At 43.9% G+C, this 12,883-nt stretch overlaps 1 protein-coding gene across 6 annotated transcripts in view; it reads left to right on the top strand.

The window, feature by feature from the left end:
* Cyrib (CYFIP related Rac1 interactor B) overlaps positions 1-12,883 on the top strand; it is a 126,942-nt gene that overhangs the window by 27,831 nt on the left and 86,228 nt on the right. For 5 of the 6 annotated variants that reach the window (XM_076911408.1, XM_034516877.2, XM_034516874.2 and 2 more), the window contains one exon: positions 9,341-9,393. The gene's annotated coding sequence lies outside the window, so the exon portion shown is untranslated. Of the gene's footprint in view, positions 1-3,040; positions 3,140-9,340; positions 9,394-12,883 lie in introns of all 6 variants that reach the window. The other variant, XM_076911409.1, reaches the window with a different exon arrangement.

Raw genomic sequence — 12,883 nt, 5'->3', positions numbered from 1 at the left:
GCAGGGCATGGACCTACCTTGCATGCTTAGAGCTCCGTGGGAAAGAAACCCTTTCCCTACTAGCTCAGCACAGGTTTCTGAGGCCTGAGGAGGTGGGAGAGAGGGAAGCAGACTGCCCTAAGGCAGCCATCTGACTGTTATCCCTGATGTCACAGTGGGAAAGGGATTAACCATTAACAAGAGGGCTTCTGAATAGTGCTTCTCTTCATTGGAGCTCTTTCCCAGTTTGGTTGCTCAGCAGAATGGCTGCTGTGGCATTGGCTTTCAGAGGGAGAGGCTCCAGCTGTGTGGCACCATCACCCAGGAATCCCTGATTCCCAAGTCTGTGGTGCAGTGTTTCAAAAATGCTCCCTCGGTGATTAGGGCCAGCTGCTGTTTTCTCCTGAGACCCACCAGCCATTTCTACAAAGGCACTGTATTCAGTACTGGCCCAAGAGAGATTCCTAGTATGCCACTGCTCCTGAGGGCCACTACCCTGCCCAGCATGGAGTGGGGTCAGGGTAGCATCCTCTGCGGGCGTGTGAGCCTGTTCAGTAAGCACTGTCCCCTCCCCTCTTTTATGGCCCACTAATGAGCAGCTTACTTCTGGATAACACTGCCCCCTGTCCCATCTGGAGTCCTGCTCAGTTTTATTCAGTAGGATATGTTTATGGTTTCATTAAAGATGTATGTGCCTGCTGTGCGCAGATTGTCCATATTTAACTTTCACACGGTGGTGAGTTTAGGCATAGTCATGTTTGTTATGTACACAGTGGTGATGACCAGGTGTCTTCTGATGAAACTCAGAGGCATCGAGATGAAGGCTAGGGATAAAACAAAACAAAACAAGGTGTGGTGAGCTCCAGAAGTCAGCCCTGGCCTTGACTCATTGGAATTTTGATCCAGCTGATACTCAAATGATGGCTTTTTGTAGTATGACTTTTTTTTTTTCATTTTTCATGAATTTTGTCCAGCTACATGTTGAGAAGTCCTATTTTTAGAAGTTCTTCTATGGACCAGCCAGTTTCTGAATATTGTTCAGTTCACTTAAAAGAATGACAGACGAAGAAACAAGTTTGTTTGAGACAGTGAGTGCCGTCAGGATCTACGTAATCCCAGACTGGACCCAGGTGTGCCTGACTCCGGAGCTCCTCGCCATGTACACTGATTGGATGTTCTTGTGCACACACCATGAGTATCATGGGATAGAATTTAAATTTCTGTTCTTTGACTGGGTAGTATTTCAGTGGCTGTAACCACACAGGCAGGTCAGCTGAAGACAGTCTTCATTATGGTATAAAGTTCTGCTAGGTACCACTGTCCGAAGGAGCCACGTACCAGATCAGAGGCAGGTCTGTGAATGGGAGAGTGTTTAGAGATACTGAAAGGCCTGAGCAGGCTGTGGGATCCTGTTGCCATTCGCTGTAGAAGTGACCTGTCATCCTGATTGGGACTTGCACTGCCAAAGCTGGGAAAGTCTATAACACCTTGGTCTCTTGGTTCACTACACATAGTTCGCTTTTGCTGTCACTGCTTAATGTCCTAAGAGCTAAGAAGGCTTGTGTCCTAGGGCACAAGAAGGGATGTGCTCACTACCTACTCTAGGCCCAGTGCAGTGCATGACCACACCTTGGGTGTTCACCCATCTGGAGGGCATGGAGACCCCAAACCTGGGAGATTCACCAGGTGGAAAGGCTTGGAAGTGAAGAGAGAGAGAGAGAGAGAGAGTAACTGAACCAGAAAACATGTCAGCTGGACCTAGCCCTCAGAGCCCTTCATCCATAGACCAGGTCCACACAGGAGTATTCTCTATCTTTCATGTTAGCAGTGATTTATCTTTAAAGGCATCCTGTCTTTATACCAAGAAGATATTTGATAGGTGGTTCTCCATTAATTCAGAAACACCATTGCTGTTTGTTCATTGGCTAGGGGTATCAGCCCTTGTCCACACCATAGTTTATCTCACAGGATTAGGGTGTGACTGTGATGGTTCTGGGATTTTCTGTGTCTATATAGCATGTACTAATAGAATTCCATTCTTATCTGCCTCCTCCGCACCTCCACAGTTTGTTCATTAAATCAAAAGAAGGTTGAATTGAGACTTTTTAAACAAGACCTTGTATAAGATCTGAGGGATGTAGCTTGTGGGTGGAGCGCTTGGATAGCATGCATGGACCATGGGGTCAATTCCCAGTACCACAAACAAAACAAAACCTCATTGAAGTACAGTTACTATTGACATTATTAGGCTAAACAAATGGTTGAGTTAAGGCTTCCAAATACTTATTTTTAACATTTGCTAACATGTTAAGTATCTCCTGTTTAGTTGCTGTTTCCCTCTTAGGACCACTCATCTTCCAGGGTTAAAGACAGATCAGTCACTATGCTGAAGCATCATTAGAAACAATTGTATATGCCTGTGTAATAGATCTTGAAACTATGGGAAATGTATTTATTTTGTTTTGAAACAAGGTCTCACTATGTAGTGCTAGCTGGCCTGGATCTTGCTTATGTAGACCATGTTGGCTTCAAACTCACAAAGCTCTGCCTGCCTCTGCCTTGACCTCCTACATGAGAGGAGGCCCTGGACCACCATGCCTGACTCAGGCAAAAGTATGAATGTAAGCTTGCATTCTCTAAGTGCCTGGAAGAATGGGGAGACATCATTTAGGAACCCCGTTGCTGTGTTTTGTCTTTGAACAAGGTCTGTCTAGTGTCCTGGCACCATCTGAGAGATGCATGCTGGGGCTTTTTTCTTTCTTTCTTTCTTTCTTTCTTTCTTTCTTTCTTTCTTTCTTTCTCTTTCTTTCTCCCTTTCTCCCTTTCTCCCTTTCTCCCTTTCTCTCTCTCTCTCTCTCTCTCTCTCTCTCTCTCTCTCTCTTTCTTTCTTTTGACTTACAAATGAGGCAGTTGTCTAAAATGTCTTCAGTGGACAAGATTACGGGAGTCAGAGGGTATCAAATGTGAAGAGACTTCAGGTGTGTGTGTGTGTGTGTTTGTGTTCACATGTGGGCATATGTGCACAAGAATAGAAATTGATATGAAATGTCTTCCTCAATAGCTCTCCACCTTATTTTTTTGAGACCGTCTTTCATTGAACTTGGACTGACCGGCCAGCATTCCTCCGAGGTCCTCCTCTGTCCCCTCCACCGCAGCACAGGTATTACAGATGCACAGTGCTATGCTCAGCTGTTTATGTGTATGTACTAGAGCTCTAACTCAGACCCTCATGCTTCCATGGCAACCCCTTTTCTGACTGAGCCATCTCCCCAGCCTCTGATGAAGCTTTTCTATCCAGAACTTCAAGCAGCCGAGACAAATTTGAATCCCTTGTGTGAGCTTCTCCCCAGGCTGCCCATACTTGCAATTTAGTGTCAGAATGGAAAATGAAACATGAGTTAGAATTCTGATATTCAGATAATCCACATGCCCAGCTATAGAACATACTGATATTATCAACACTAAGATTAGTACTTCTGTGACTACTCGGACTAGATGTGTGCCCTCAGGGTGCTTTTGACCTAATTAAAAGTGTCAGGATGGCTACTAGTGGCTAATAGAGAATGACAGTAAGATTAGGGGTGAAGTGTTTGACAAGGACTGAGACAACCTTTAAATGTGACCACTGTCTACGACTATTCTCTTCATGTCTTTGAGGACAAGTGTTCCAACTGCCACGTGAGATCCTATCTGCCTGTGTTCTCATTTGAGCCGTAGTCACCGTGTGGTGCTGTAGCCAATGTGTAGACTTCCCTGGGCATGAGACCCTTGAAGCCATGGCCTCATGTCATCCTAGGAAGTGACTGTCAGACACTCCATTCTTACTGAGAGATCATGCCATTGTTTTATATGGCCCTTTATGTTTGGGTGCAGTTTTCAAGTCTTGTTAATTTAAGACATAGAGTGATGACTTTGAGGTAGAGCAGGAACAAGGAAGGGAAGTGATGCAGAGCTCAGATGACCTGTAGTAAGGTCCCCTCTGCTTGGCACATAGGGTGGGAGTAACTCAGCCTCGCAGGGCAGCCAGGCATGGAGATGTTCTGTTCATAGTGAAACCTCCTCCAGTCTCAGAAATGGCTCCCTGGTTTTTGTTTGTTTGGCTGAAAGCCATTCAGGCCTCCAGAGGCTACAAGGAGAGGTTAGAATGAGAGACAGTTTGCAGTTAATGGTGATGTTTCCAGGTAACTCAGAGTTACCTGGAAGTGCACTGTGTGCTCTGTGTGAAGTGCACACCTCTTGAATGGATGGATGCCTGTACATCCATGGCTTTGAGATTTTCTTCCCCCAAAAATTTTGAGCATAACTGATTTTCCCGAGTTGCTCTTTTTGTGTCTTTTAGCCTCCCAAAAGGCTCTTTTATTGTGTGTTCTTGCTACTTTATTACTGCATCTTCTTAATCCTGTGGAGTGTGCTTCAGCCTCATTTAGAAAAAAACGATGGTGAATTCCAAGTGAAAGTAAATCTGAAGACTTCGTTCTAGGTAGTGAATGTTTATTGCGCAGTTACTATTTATTAGCCGTGTTCATGGGGAAAGTCTTACCAGCTGAAAGAAGTGACCGGGGTTTGCTGGGTGTGCAGGGACTTTTTTTACAGGGCTCTTGGAATGGAACAGGATTATGGGTGTAAGTTTATAATTTTATTATCCGGAATACAAATGAATCATGGTCACCAAAAAAATCTCAAGTGATAAACAAGCCAGTAAAGTTCCAAGATGAATTCTCGGAGGGGAAGGAGTAATTATTTGAATTATATTTGCCTGTTTAATTAACATTTATTGTCTTCTGGGTAACAGGCACTGCTGGGTACTTTTACATCTGCTATTTTATTTAATTACAAAGAGTTCTTCACTTGCAGATAAGATTTCCCAAGGGCTTCCCTGGGCTAATGAGTTAGCCTGCCTGGTGTTTCTCAGGCCCAGCTGCTCGTGGGGATCACCTAGGGAGCTGCAGGGCCATCTGGTGCTAGGGCTTCCTCCTCTGGGATCCTATTCACCTGTGCAGGGTTGGCACCCAGCAAGAGCATGTCAAAACTCTGGACCCGCTAGTGAAGTTATGTCCCTCACAGAAGAGAATACCACCCTAAACTTCTCAGCAGTAAGCAACTGTTGTGAAGTTCGGCAGCTGAGTTTGTGGTGCCATGTGGAATACACCCGACACCTGTTTTGGTTTTTTTTTTTTTTTTCCTTCCTTTGTCTGTTTCCCATTGAGTGGGGTGTGGGGAGTGTCAGGATAATTATGGAATGAAGCAGGCTGGCAAAAACGTTTCCTGAAGTGCCTCAGCTCCAGGATTTCCCGGGTTAATTTGTAGTCTGACTTTCCTCTGCTGTGTTGATCAGAGACACCCTGTAGGTGACTCGACTACTGAAAGGCTGTGTCCGTGTGTGGTGGAGTTGCACGTGTGTAGGGGTCAGAGAATGATTTGTAGGTGTCAGTTCTCTTCCCCCCACCATGGATGGAACTCAGGTCGTCAGGCTTGGTGGCAAGCATCTTAACCAGTTGACCCTTCTCATTGGCTGTCTTTCTTATGAGAGAGAGAGAGACAGAGACAGACAGACAGATAGACAGACAGACAGACAGACAGACAGACAGACAGAACCAGCATGCACCTAGGTCAGGACAACTCTGTTGGGTCAGGTCTCCTACCTTCTGTGTGTAGGCTTTAGGCTTGTGTGGCAAATGCTTTCATCTCTTGGATTGTCATGTGCCCTTACTTTGATTTTTAAAAATATTTATTTATTTATTTATTTATTTATTGGGAGCATGTACTTGCTCCGATGCACGTGTGGAGACATGTGTGTGCAGGTCAGAGGACAACCTGTGGGAGCCAGTTCTCTCTCTCCTTCTACCATGTGAGTCTTGGAGATCAAACTCAAATCATCATGTTTGTCAGCAGGCATCCTGTTCAGCCATCTTGACCCCACCATCCCCTTGTTTTTTTGAGAGAGTCTTCCACTGGCTCAGGCCCTGTAGCTTATCAAGTGAGCCAGGCTGGATGGGGTAGTGGGATTCAGGGCTGATGGGGCCATTCCAGACACGGGCTATGCGAGCTCCACTGGTAAGCGACCCCCTAATGTCTAGTTTCATCCCTCTTGTGCTTGGCCTAGGGTTGAGTCTGACTTACATGGGCTGTTAGCTCTGCTTGTATACTCTCCTGCCTCTGGACAGCTGGGACTTGTCTCGTAGCTGTCATTGTGGATAGAATCCCCTTGGGGGAGCTCTGCTTGGGCCCTCATCACTTTTATCTGGCTGAGCTAATGGAATACCCTTGCCTGTCCACACCTGTTCTTGTACCTTCTGGCCATTTTAACTGCACTTGCTCTTGATGTGAGAGCCCTGGGTGCCTGGAAGGCTCAGTGTGTGGCCTCTGAAGCCCTGTTCTGGCACTGTGAGTGCTTAGGGGCTTTCTCTTTATCTTCACTGTAGCAAAGGCTGCTGGATCTCAAAGAGGGCAGGAGATTTGGCCCAAGTTAAGTGGCCCTGGAGCCTGTGGTGAGTCTGCGTATAGCCCAGTTTCTCTCTGCAGGAAACTTGGGGGTGAGAGATAGTTAGTCACCTGTCTTCAGATACCACCTTCCTGCTGCCATAGGCACTGTGTCCAGGGTTTGCATCTAAGTTGTGCAGACTTTCGTGAGAGTTCCTATGCCTTTTCTCAGTTCTAGGACTTTGTGCAAGGCCTTAAAAAGTTTCCCAAGTAAAGAACTTGTCCCCGTGTTCGTGTTCTAGAAATTCTTGTCAAGAATCAGAACAAGAGGGATGGGAGAAGTGGCAGTTGTGTGTCTAAGTGTGTAATATGTATATACATGTATAATTTGCTTATGGTATACATGTACATATGTATGATATATATGTATCTATGACATGGGTGAGTATATGTGGGATATATATATATATATATGCATGCATGTGTGGTATATTCATAGTGTGTATCTGCTGTGTAATACACATATACATGGTATACAAGTTGTGTGTGTGATGCATATATAAAGCATGATGCATGTACGTGATATGTGTATGCATGATATGCATGTGTGTGTGCGTGTGTGCTTTCACATTGTGATGTTATATATATTTAAGTGGAATATGTGTGATGTGTTTCATTGTATGTGTGGTGTGTGCCATATGTGTACACATGTGGCTTATAGGAGTATGCCATATGTTTCATTTGTACATGTATGTGGTATGTTATAGGCACATGAATATGTACATGTGTATGGCATGTGAAGTGTTATGTATATGCTGTGCTTGTATGTGTGCAGCATACATGTAGTGTGGTATATAGGTATATGTAGAATACGTGGTGTGGGTTATACTTGTGTATATCGTCTGTATGTCTGTGATATGGTATATGTGCATGTGTGCATACACATTTGAAGATATGGCTGTGAGCATGGCTTAGCTTTTCAGTTGAGTCTTCTCTTTCTTTAAGTCATTTGTAATGAGTTTAAAAGAGAATGTTAAAGCATGTAACAAGAACAAGGGAAAGCCACTTGTTCCTGTGAACAGAAGCAGAGCTGGCAGAGCACAGGGGTTGACAGCAGCAGACAGTGGCCTCCTGAGACAATGAGGCCTGGCCCCACACCTTTTGTGAATAAAATGAAGCGGGTTAAGTGGCTTCCGGTATCTTCAGAACTCAATGAAAAGCTAAGTGAAAACTCCCAGGCAGCTGAAGATTTGATCATAGACAAGGGCACTCACGCTGCTCCACTCCATCTGACAGCCAGTGTGTCTAGACGCACCTCTGCCTCCATTTCAAGCTGAATGCTGGCCACATGTTAAGAGGGATGTTGTTGAACCCTGCCTGGCTTTCTGAAACTCTCTTTGATGCATAAGCTTCTGCTCTGAGAGATTCGTTTCCAAGAGTGAGAACTCTGAGGGCACTGTGCTTGTTTGCTTTCTTCTCTGTACAGAACAGAAACCCCAAACAGGAAATGGTTCAGGGACAGAATGACTGAGATCAGTTCATAGTCAAGTTGAACTGAACATTTTTTTTTTCTGGGACCAGGGTTTCTGTAGTCACCCAGAATTCCAGGACCCTCTATCTTAGAACTTGAAATCTCAGAGGGACAGCATGGCCCCACCCTACCCTCTACTTCTGAGACTATGGAGTCCAGCCAGAATGGTCCTTAGTTACAGATGTTTGGGGCTTTGCCTTTTCTGTGCAATTGTCAGCAAATTACTTCTCAGAGTTAGCTCCTTCTTCCCCATCCCTATCTCTCCTGCCCTCCCCCTTTCCCTCCCCATCTTCCTCCTCCCTACCTCCTCCTCCTTTTGTAATGGTGCTTGCAGTAAGCACTCTTAACCATTGAATGACCTCTCCAGTCCAAATATGAAATATCTGTGTGATACTTGTTTTTGTAATGGCTAGTCATTAATTTGTTTTGTGATGGCTAGTGTTATTTTCAGTACTAAGTGAGAGAAGTATTTGAGAAACATTGTTGCTATGTGTGTTTAACCTGTGACCCAGGGGCTGTATGCTGCAAGGGTTGTTTTGAATGTAGGCCAACACAACAACATTGTAAACTTATCTTAAAATGTTTTACAAAGTCTTATTTCATTTACTTTTCTTTCTGAGACAGGGTTCTCACTCTAGTTCTTGATGGTCTGGAACTCACTGTGTAGATCTATCTGGCTGTCCTTGAACTCACAGAGATCCACTTGCCTCTGCCCTTTGAGCACTGAGATTAAAGGAGTGTACCTGCATGAGTTTCTGTGTATCACGTATGTGCAGGTACCTGTTGAGACCATAAGAGAGTGTCTGATCCCCTAGAACTGGATTGACAGTTGTAAATTGTCTTGTGTGGGTGATGGGAACTGAACCCTGGTCTTCTGCAAGAGCAGTAAGCACTCTTAACCATTGAACGACTTTTCCAGTCCAAACATGAGAAATCTGTGTGGTTTGTTCTTGTAACTTGATTGCATAAGTTTGTTTGTTGTTTTTTCTTCTTGTTTAGTTTTTTTTTTTTTTTTTTGAGACAGGGCCCAAAACCAACCAAACAAAAACAAACCCCCCAAATTATGGCTTTCCTGGAACTTACTAGGGAAACCAGATTGGATCTGAACTCACAAGAAATCCTCCTGCCTCTGCCTCCCAAGTACTGGGATCAAAGGTGTGAACCACTATGCCCAGCACTTACATAGTTCTTGAGCATAGTCTTTGTAGATGACATCTCCATGGTATCATGGGGTTGGGATCAAAAGTTGGGATGCTTTGTCATGGTCTGTGTAGGTGGCACTTACAAGTCTTCTTCTCAGACCATGTTACTATTATCAAAAAGGAAGAAGTAATAGTCAAGGCCAGGATTTCTAGTGACTTCCAGCATGCTACTGTAACTCACTAATCATTGCTGTCACTGTTCTTATAGGAGAAGACACCGAGGCCCGGAATCTGAGTAATCCTTTCAAGGCTACCACATTGGTAAGTAACAGAGCTGGCATGGGACCCAAGCCACCTGGCTCTAGACCCTGCACTCTCACTCTGCGGAAACAACAGAGTGGGCGGCAGTGACGCAGACGTGACTTTCACTTTGGTAGAAGCGTCCTCACCCCGTGGAAGTGACAGCACATGATGCATCATCTCCTTCAGCCTATGAACGTTGAGAATCTGTAGGCTGTCAAGTCAGATTAGTAATTTAAATAACTAATTTTGGAGGCGAGGTGATACTTCTATACTGTCAGAGGTAATGGTAGCAGTAAAGATTTCTGGGACATAGACTGTGTGCAGCCATTACCCAAGTCAGCTCTCATAGTAGCCCTACAAAGCTCAAGTTCACGGGAAGGAAGGAAGGACCTTGTCTGAGTCATTCTGTTATTGAAGGCAGAGTCAGTATTCACACCTGGCTTGTAAACCAGTGCTGTTAACCAGTGTAATTTTTGTCACCCTCTGAGGGCATGTGGGAAAACCATTCTCCCCAGGCTCAAGTGCCCCCTGGCTGGCAGGGCACGTACATTTTCTGTCTTCATTTCCTGTGCCTCTTGGTTTCCTCACCACATTCCACGTGGCTGGCCAGCTTTGTGGTGAGGCTTCAGCGTTGTATGGAGCCCTCAGTGTAGTGGCCATGGCAGCCTCTGCTCAGGCGTGCTTTAATGTTTTTTTTAATGGAGTTATGTGTGCCGTTTAAACACAAATTTTATTCTTTACAGCTGAATAAATGTTTAATATCATACCCAAGTTAACTGCCCCAAGTCAGGAGACTCAGTATTCCCACCACGGCAGGAAGCTCCCTAGAATTGCCTGATTAATCAGCCCTGTGCTGATCTTTATCATGTCTGTGTTTTCAACTTACCCAGATACAAGCATAATTGTTCAACAAAACAAAGTGAAGGCAAAAACACCTTAAGTAGCACAGATGGTCATGTCATTTCACCCAGCAGACCACTGTCTTGGAATGGGTATGGATGGGAGGCCTGGATCTGCTATTCTTTCCGTTAGTCTTTGTTCTCGGTGGTGCCTTTTAAACTTTGAGCATCTCATGCCATCAATCCTATATTTATACATTGTAATTATCACACAGCATGCCCTCTGCATCCAAGCCATCTCTTCCATATGGTGCTTAGCTTAAGATATTCAGTCCAGTACTGAAAGAAAGACGATGTTGTATGATAGTCGGCCAGTCTTAAGTGTGAGGCCATATGGGATTTTCAAACCACTTTGGAGTTTTCAGTTTTTATATTACATTCTGCTAAACCGAGATTGGGTGGATGCTAAACCGAGGGTGAGATGCATTTTATAGAAAGCTTGCATTTATTATTGAGTGGGAAGGGGACAGTATCATGCGAACAACTTTTGGAGCCTGTTCTCTTTGTCCTCCTTTATGTGGGTTTTAGGGATTGAGCTCGGGTCACAAGGCTGGTGTGGAAAGTACCATTATTTACTAAGCTCTGTGGATAGCCTGTAAGCTACAGTTTTAATGCCAGTAGGACTGAAGCATGGATGAGTGGCTTCAGTGACCTGGAAGGTTTTGCTGAGACGATACACCAAGCTGATTTGCACAAATACTTCCCAGTGCAAATGTGGAGTTGACGGAAGGAAATAAGAGCACGGGGGAGTCTGTAACAAAACATTCTTGAGTCAAACGGAAATTCGGAGACACATGTGAGCCAGTGGTTATGCGTGAGCAAAAGCTGTGACACATAGTGACTTTTATAGGCAAAGATTCCAGTGACTGGGGTTCTACTTCTATGGTGAGTCGGGAAATAAGGTCTGATAGAAGGTAGACTTGAGAATCCACGAGTCTTAAAGGAAATGGTTATTTCTTTACGAAAATGGGGCTAGAAAATGTCACTATCTGGAAGTTTACGATGAGTTGAAAGAGTTTATCTACAAGAAATAAGAACTTGGTACTGTACTACACACACACACACACACACACACACACTTGCTTAATCACTATTTTTGTTACTCATGATATGATGTCTTTCAACCTGAACAGTTAACGTGAGACTTGGTTTAACACGTACCACAAACACAAACTCAGTCCTACAGGATATTTCATCAGTGGATTCCTGACAGGATTCACAGACAAAGGAAAAGACCACCTCTCCAGAAGTCACAGCTGGACACTATAGACTACTCAGGGCCAACCATTCCAAGCTGCTGGTAAATTTAACCATTCAGTAAAACTATATACTTATGAAAAGTATATTTAAAATTATTGAGGACTAGACATGTCAAAAAGTAAAGCAAGGGGAAAAAAGATCTGTAAGCCAGCCAAAATGAAATGAAATGAGAGAGAGTCATTTTATTTAAAACTGAGCAGAAGGGTTTAAGGAATGACTCTCTCTAGAGAACAAGTGAACTGTCGTGCAATATTGACCCTTACTAAGTGTTTGCCAGACACCGTTCCGAGTTCTTGGCTCAACTCATTTAAACCTCAGAACAAGTTGTGAGGGGGCATCATTATGGCCATCTGTATTTTTATTTGTTTATTTTACATTTCTAATTAAAATATAATGACATAATTTCCTGTCTTCAGCTCTTCCGATATCCTCCCCAATCTCAACTTGATACCCTCTTTTTGTTTATTATTGTTATAAACATATAGACAAATACATAAATATAACCCGCTGAGTCCATTTTCCTTTTCTTATGTATGTGGTTTCAGGGCTGACCACTTGTATTGGGTAACAAATCAGAGGCTTAAACCTGTGAGGGGCTAATTCTCCCTCTCAGCAGACTTGTTAGTGCCCTGTAGTTCTCTGTCTAGGGGTTGAGTCATCACAAGATTTTTTCCCCCTTCCATGTTAACGTTTCTGTTGATATTGTTGTTGTTCGGGTCTTATTCATCAGCCCTTTCTAAGCATCACATAGCAGACTTCTGCTACTCTGACTTTCAAGCGTTACATCTCCTCAGCCCCTCTTCTGCTATGTCGCATGAGCCAACGCTGCAGATGTGTCTATTGGAGTTGGGCTCGCCACAACCCATTGACCTTTGTATTGTGTCCAGTCTCTATTTTATAGATGAAAAAAAAAAAAAAACCCTAATGCAGTTAAATTCTATTATTCATGGTTGTACACTTGTACCAGTAAGGACAGAGCTGGGATTTGACCCCAGCAAGAATAAGAATAATCACCAAGTGGTAAAGGGATCTAAACATGAAAGAATAGCAAAGACACATAGAGAGCAGAACCATTTGCCACATACTGGGACTAAAAGAGAAACCATGCTAGGAAACGTGAGAATTGAATATCTTGAGATCCCCTGTAATCTTTGCAATCTAAGAATGTGTGAGAGGGAGAGCATTATGGGTAAACCATGCAGGGAAGGGTGGCAGAGCCTCACTTTGCCCTGTAGTATATATTGATGTGCTGATAAATGTTTCTAGCAGTCTCCCTCGGGAAAGAAAAAAATAAGCTGATTTGTAGCATTTGGTGATTTTTTTTTTTAATGATTTATTTTTATTTTTAA

Source organism: Arvicanthis niloticus, chromosome 13 (assembly GCF_011762505.2).
Source record: "Arvicanthis niloticus isolate mArvNil1 chromosome 13, mArvNil1.pat.X, whole genome shotgun sequence".
NCBI lineage: Eukaryota > Metazoa > Chordata > Mammalia > Rodentia > Muridae > Arvicanthis > Arvicanthis niloticus.
The sequence above is the reverse complement of the archived record's forward strand: the minus strand, read 5'-3'. Positions and strand labels throughout refer to the sequence as shown.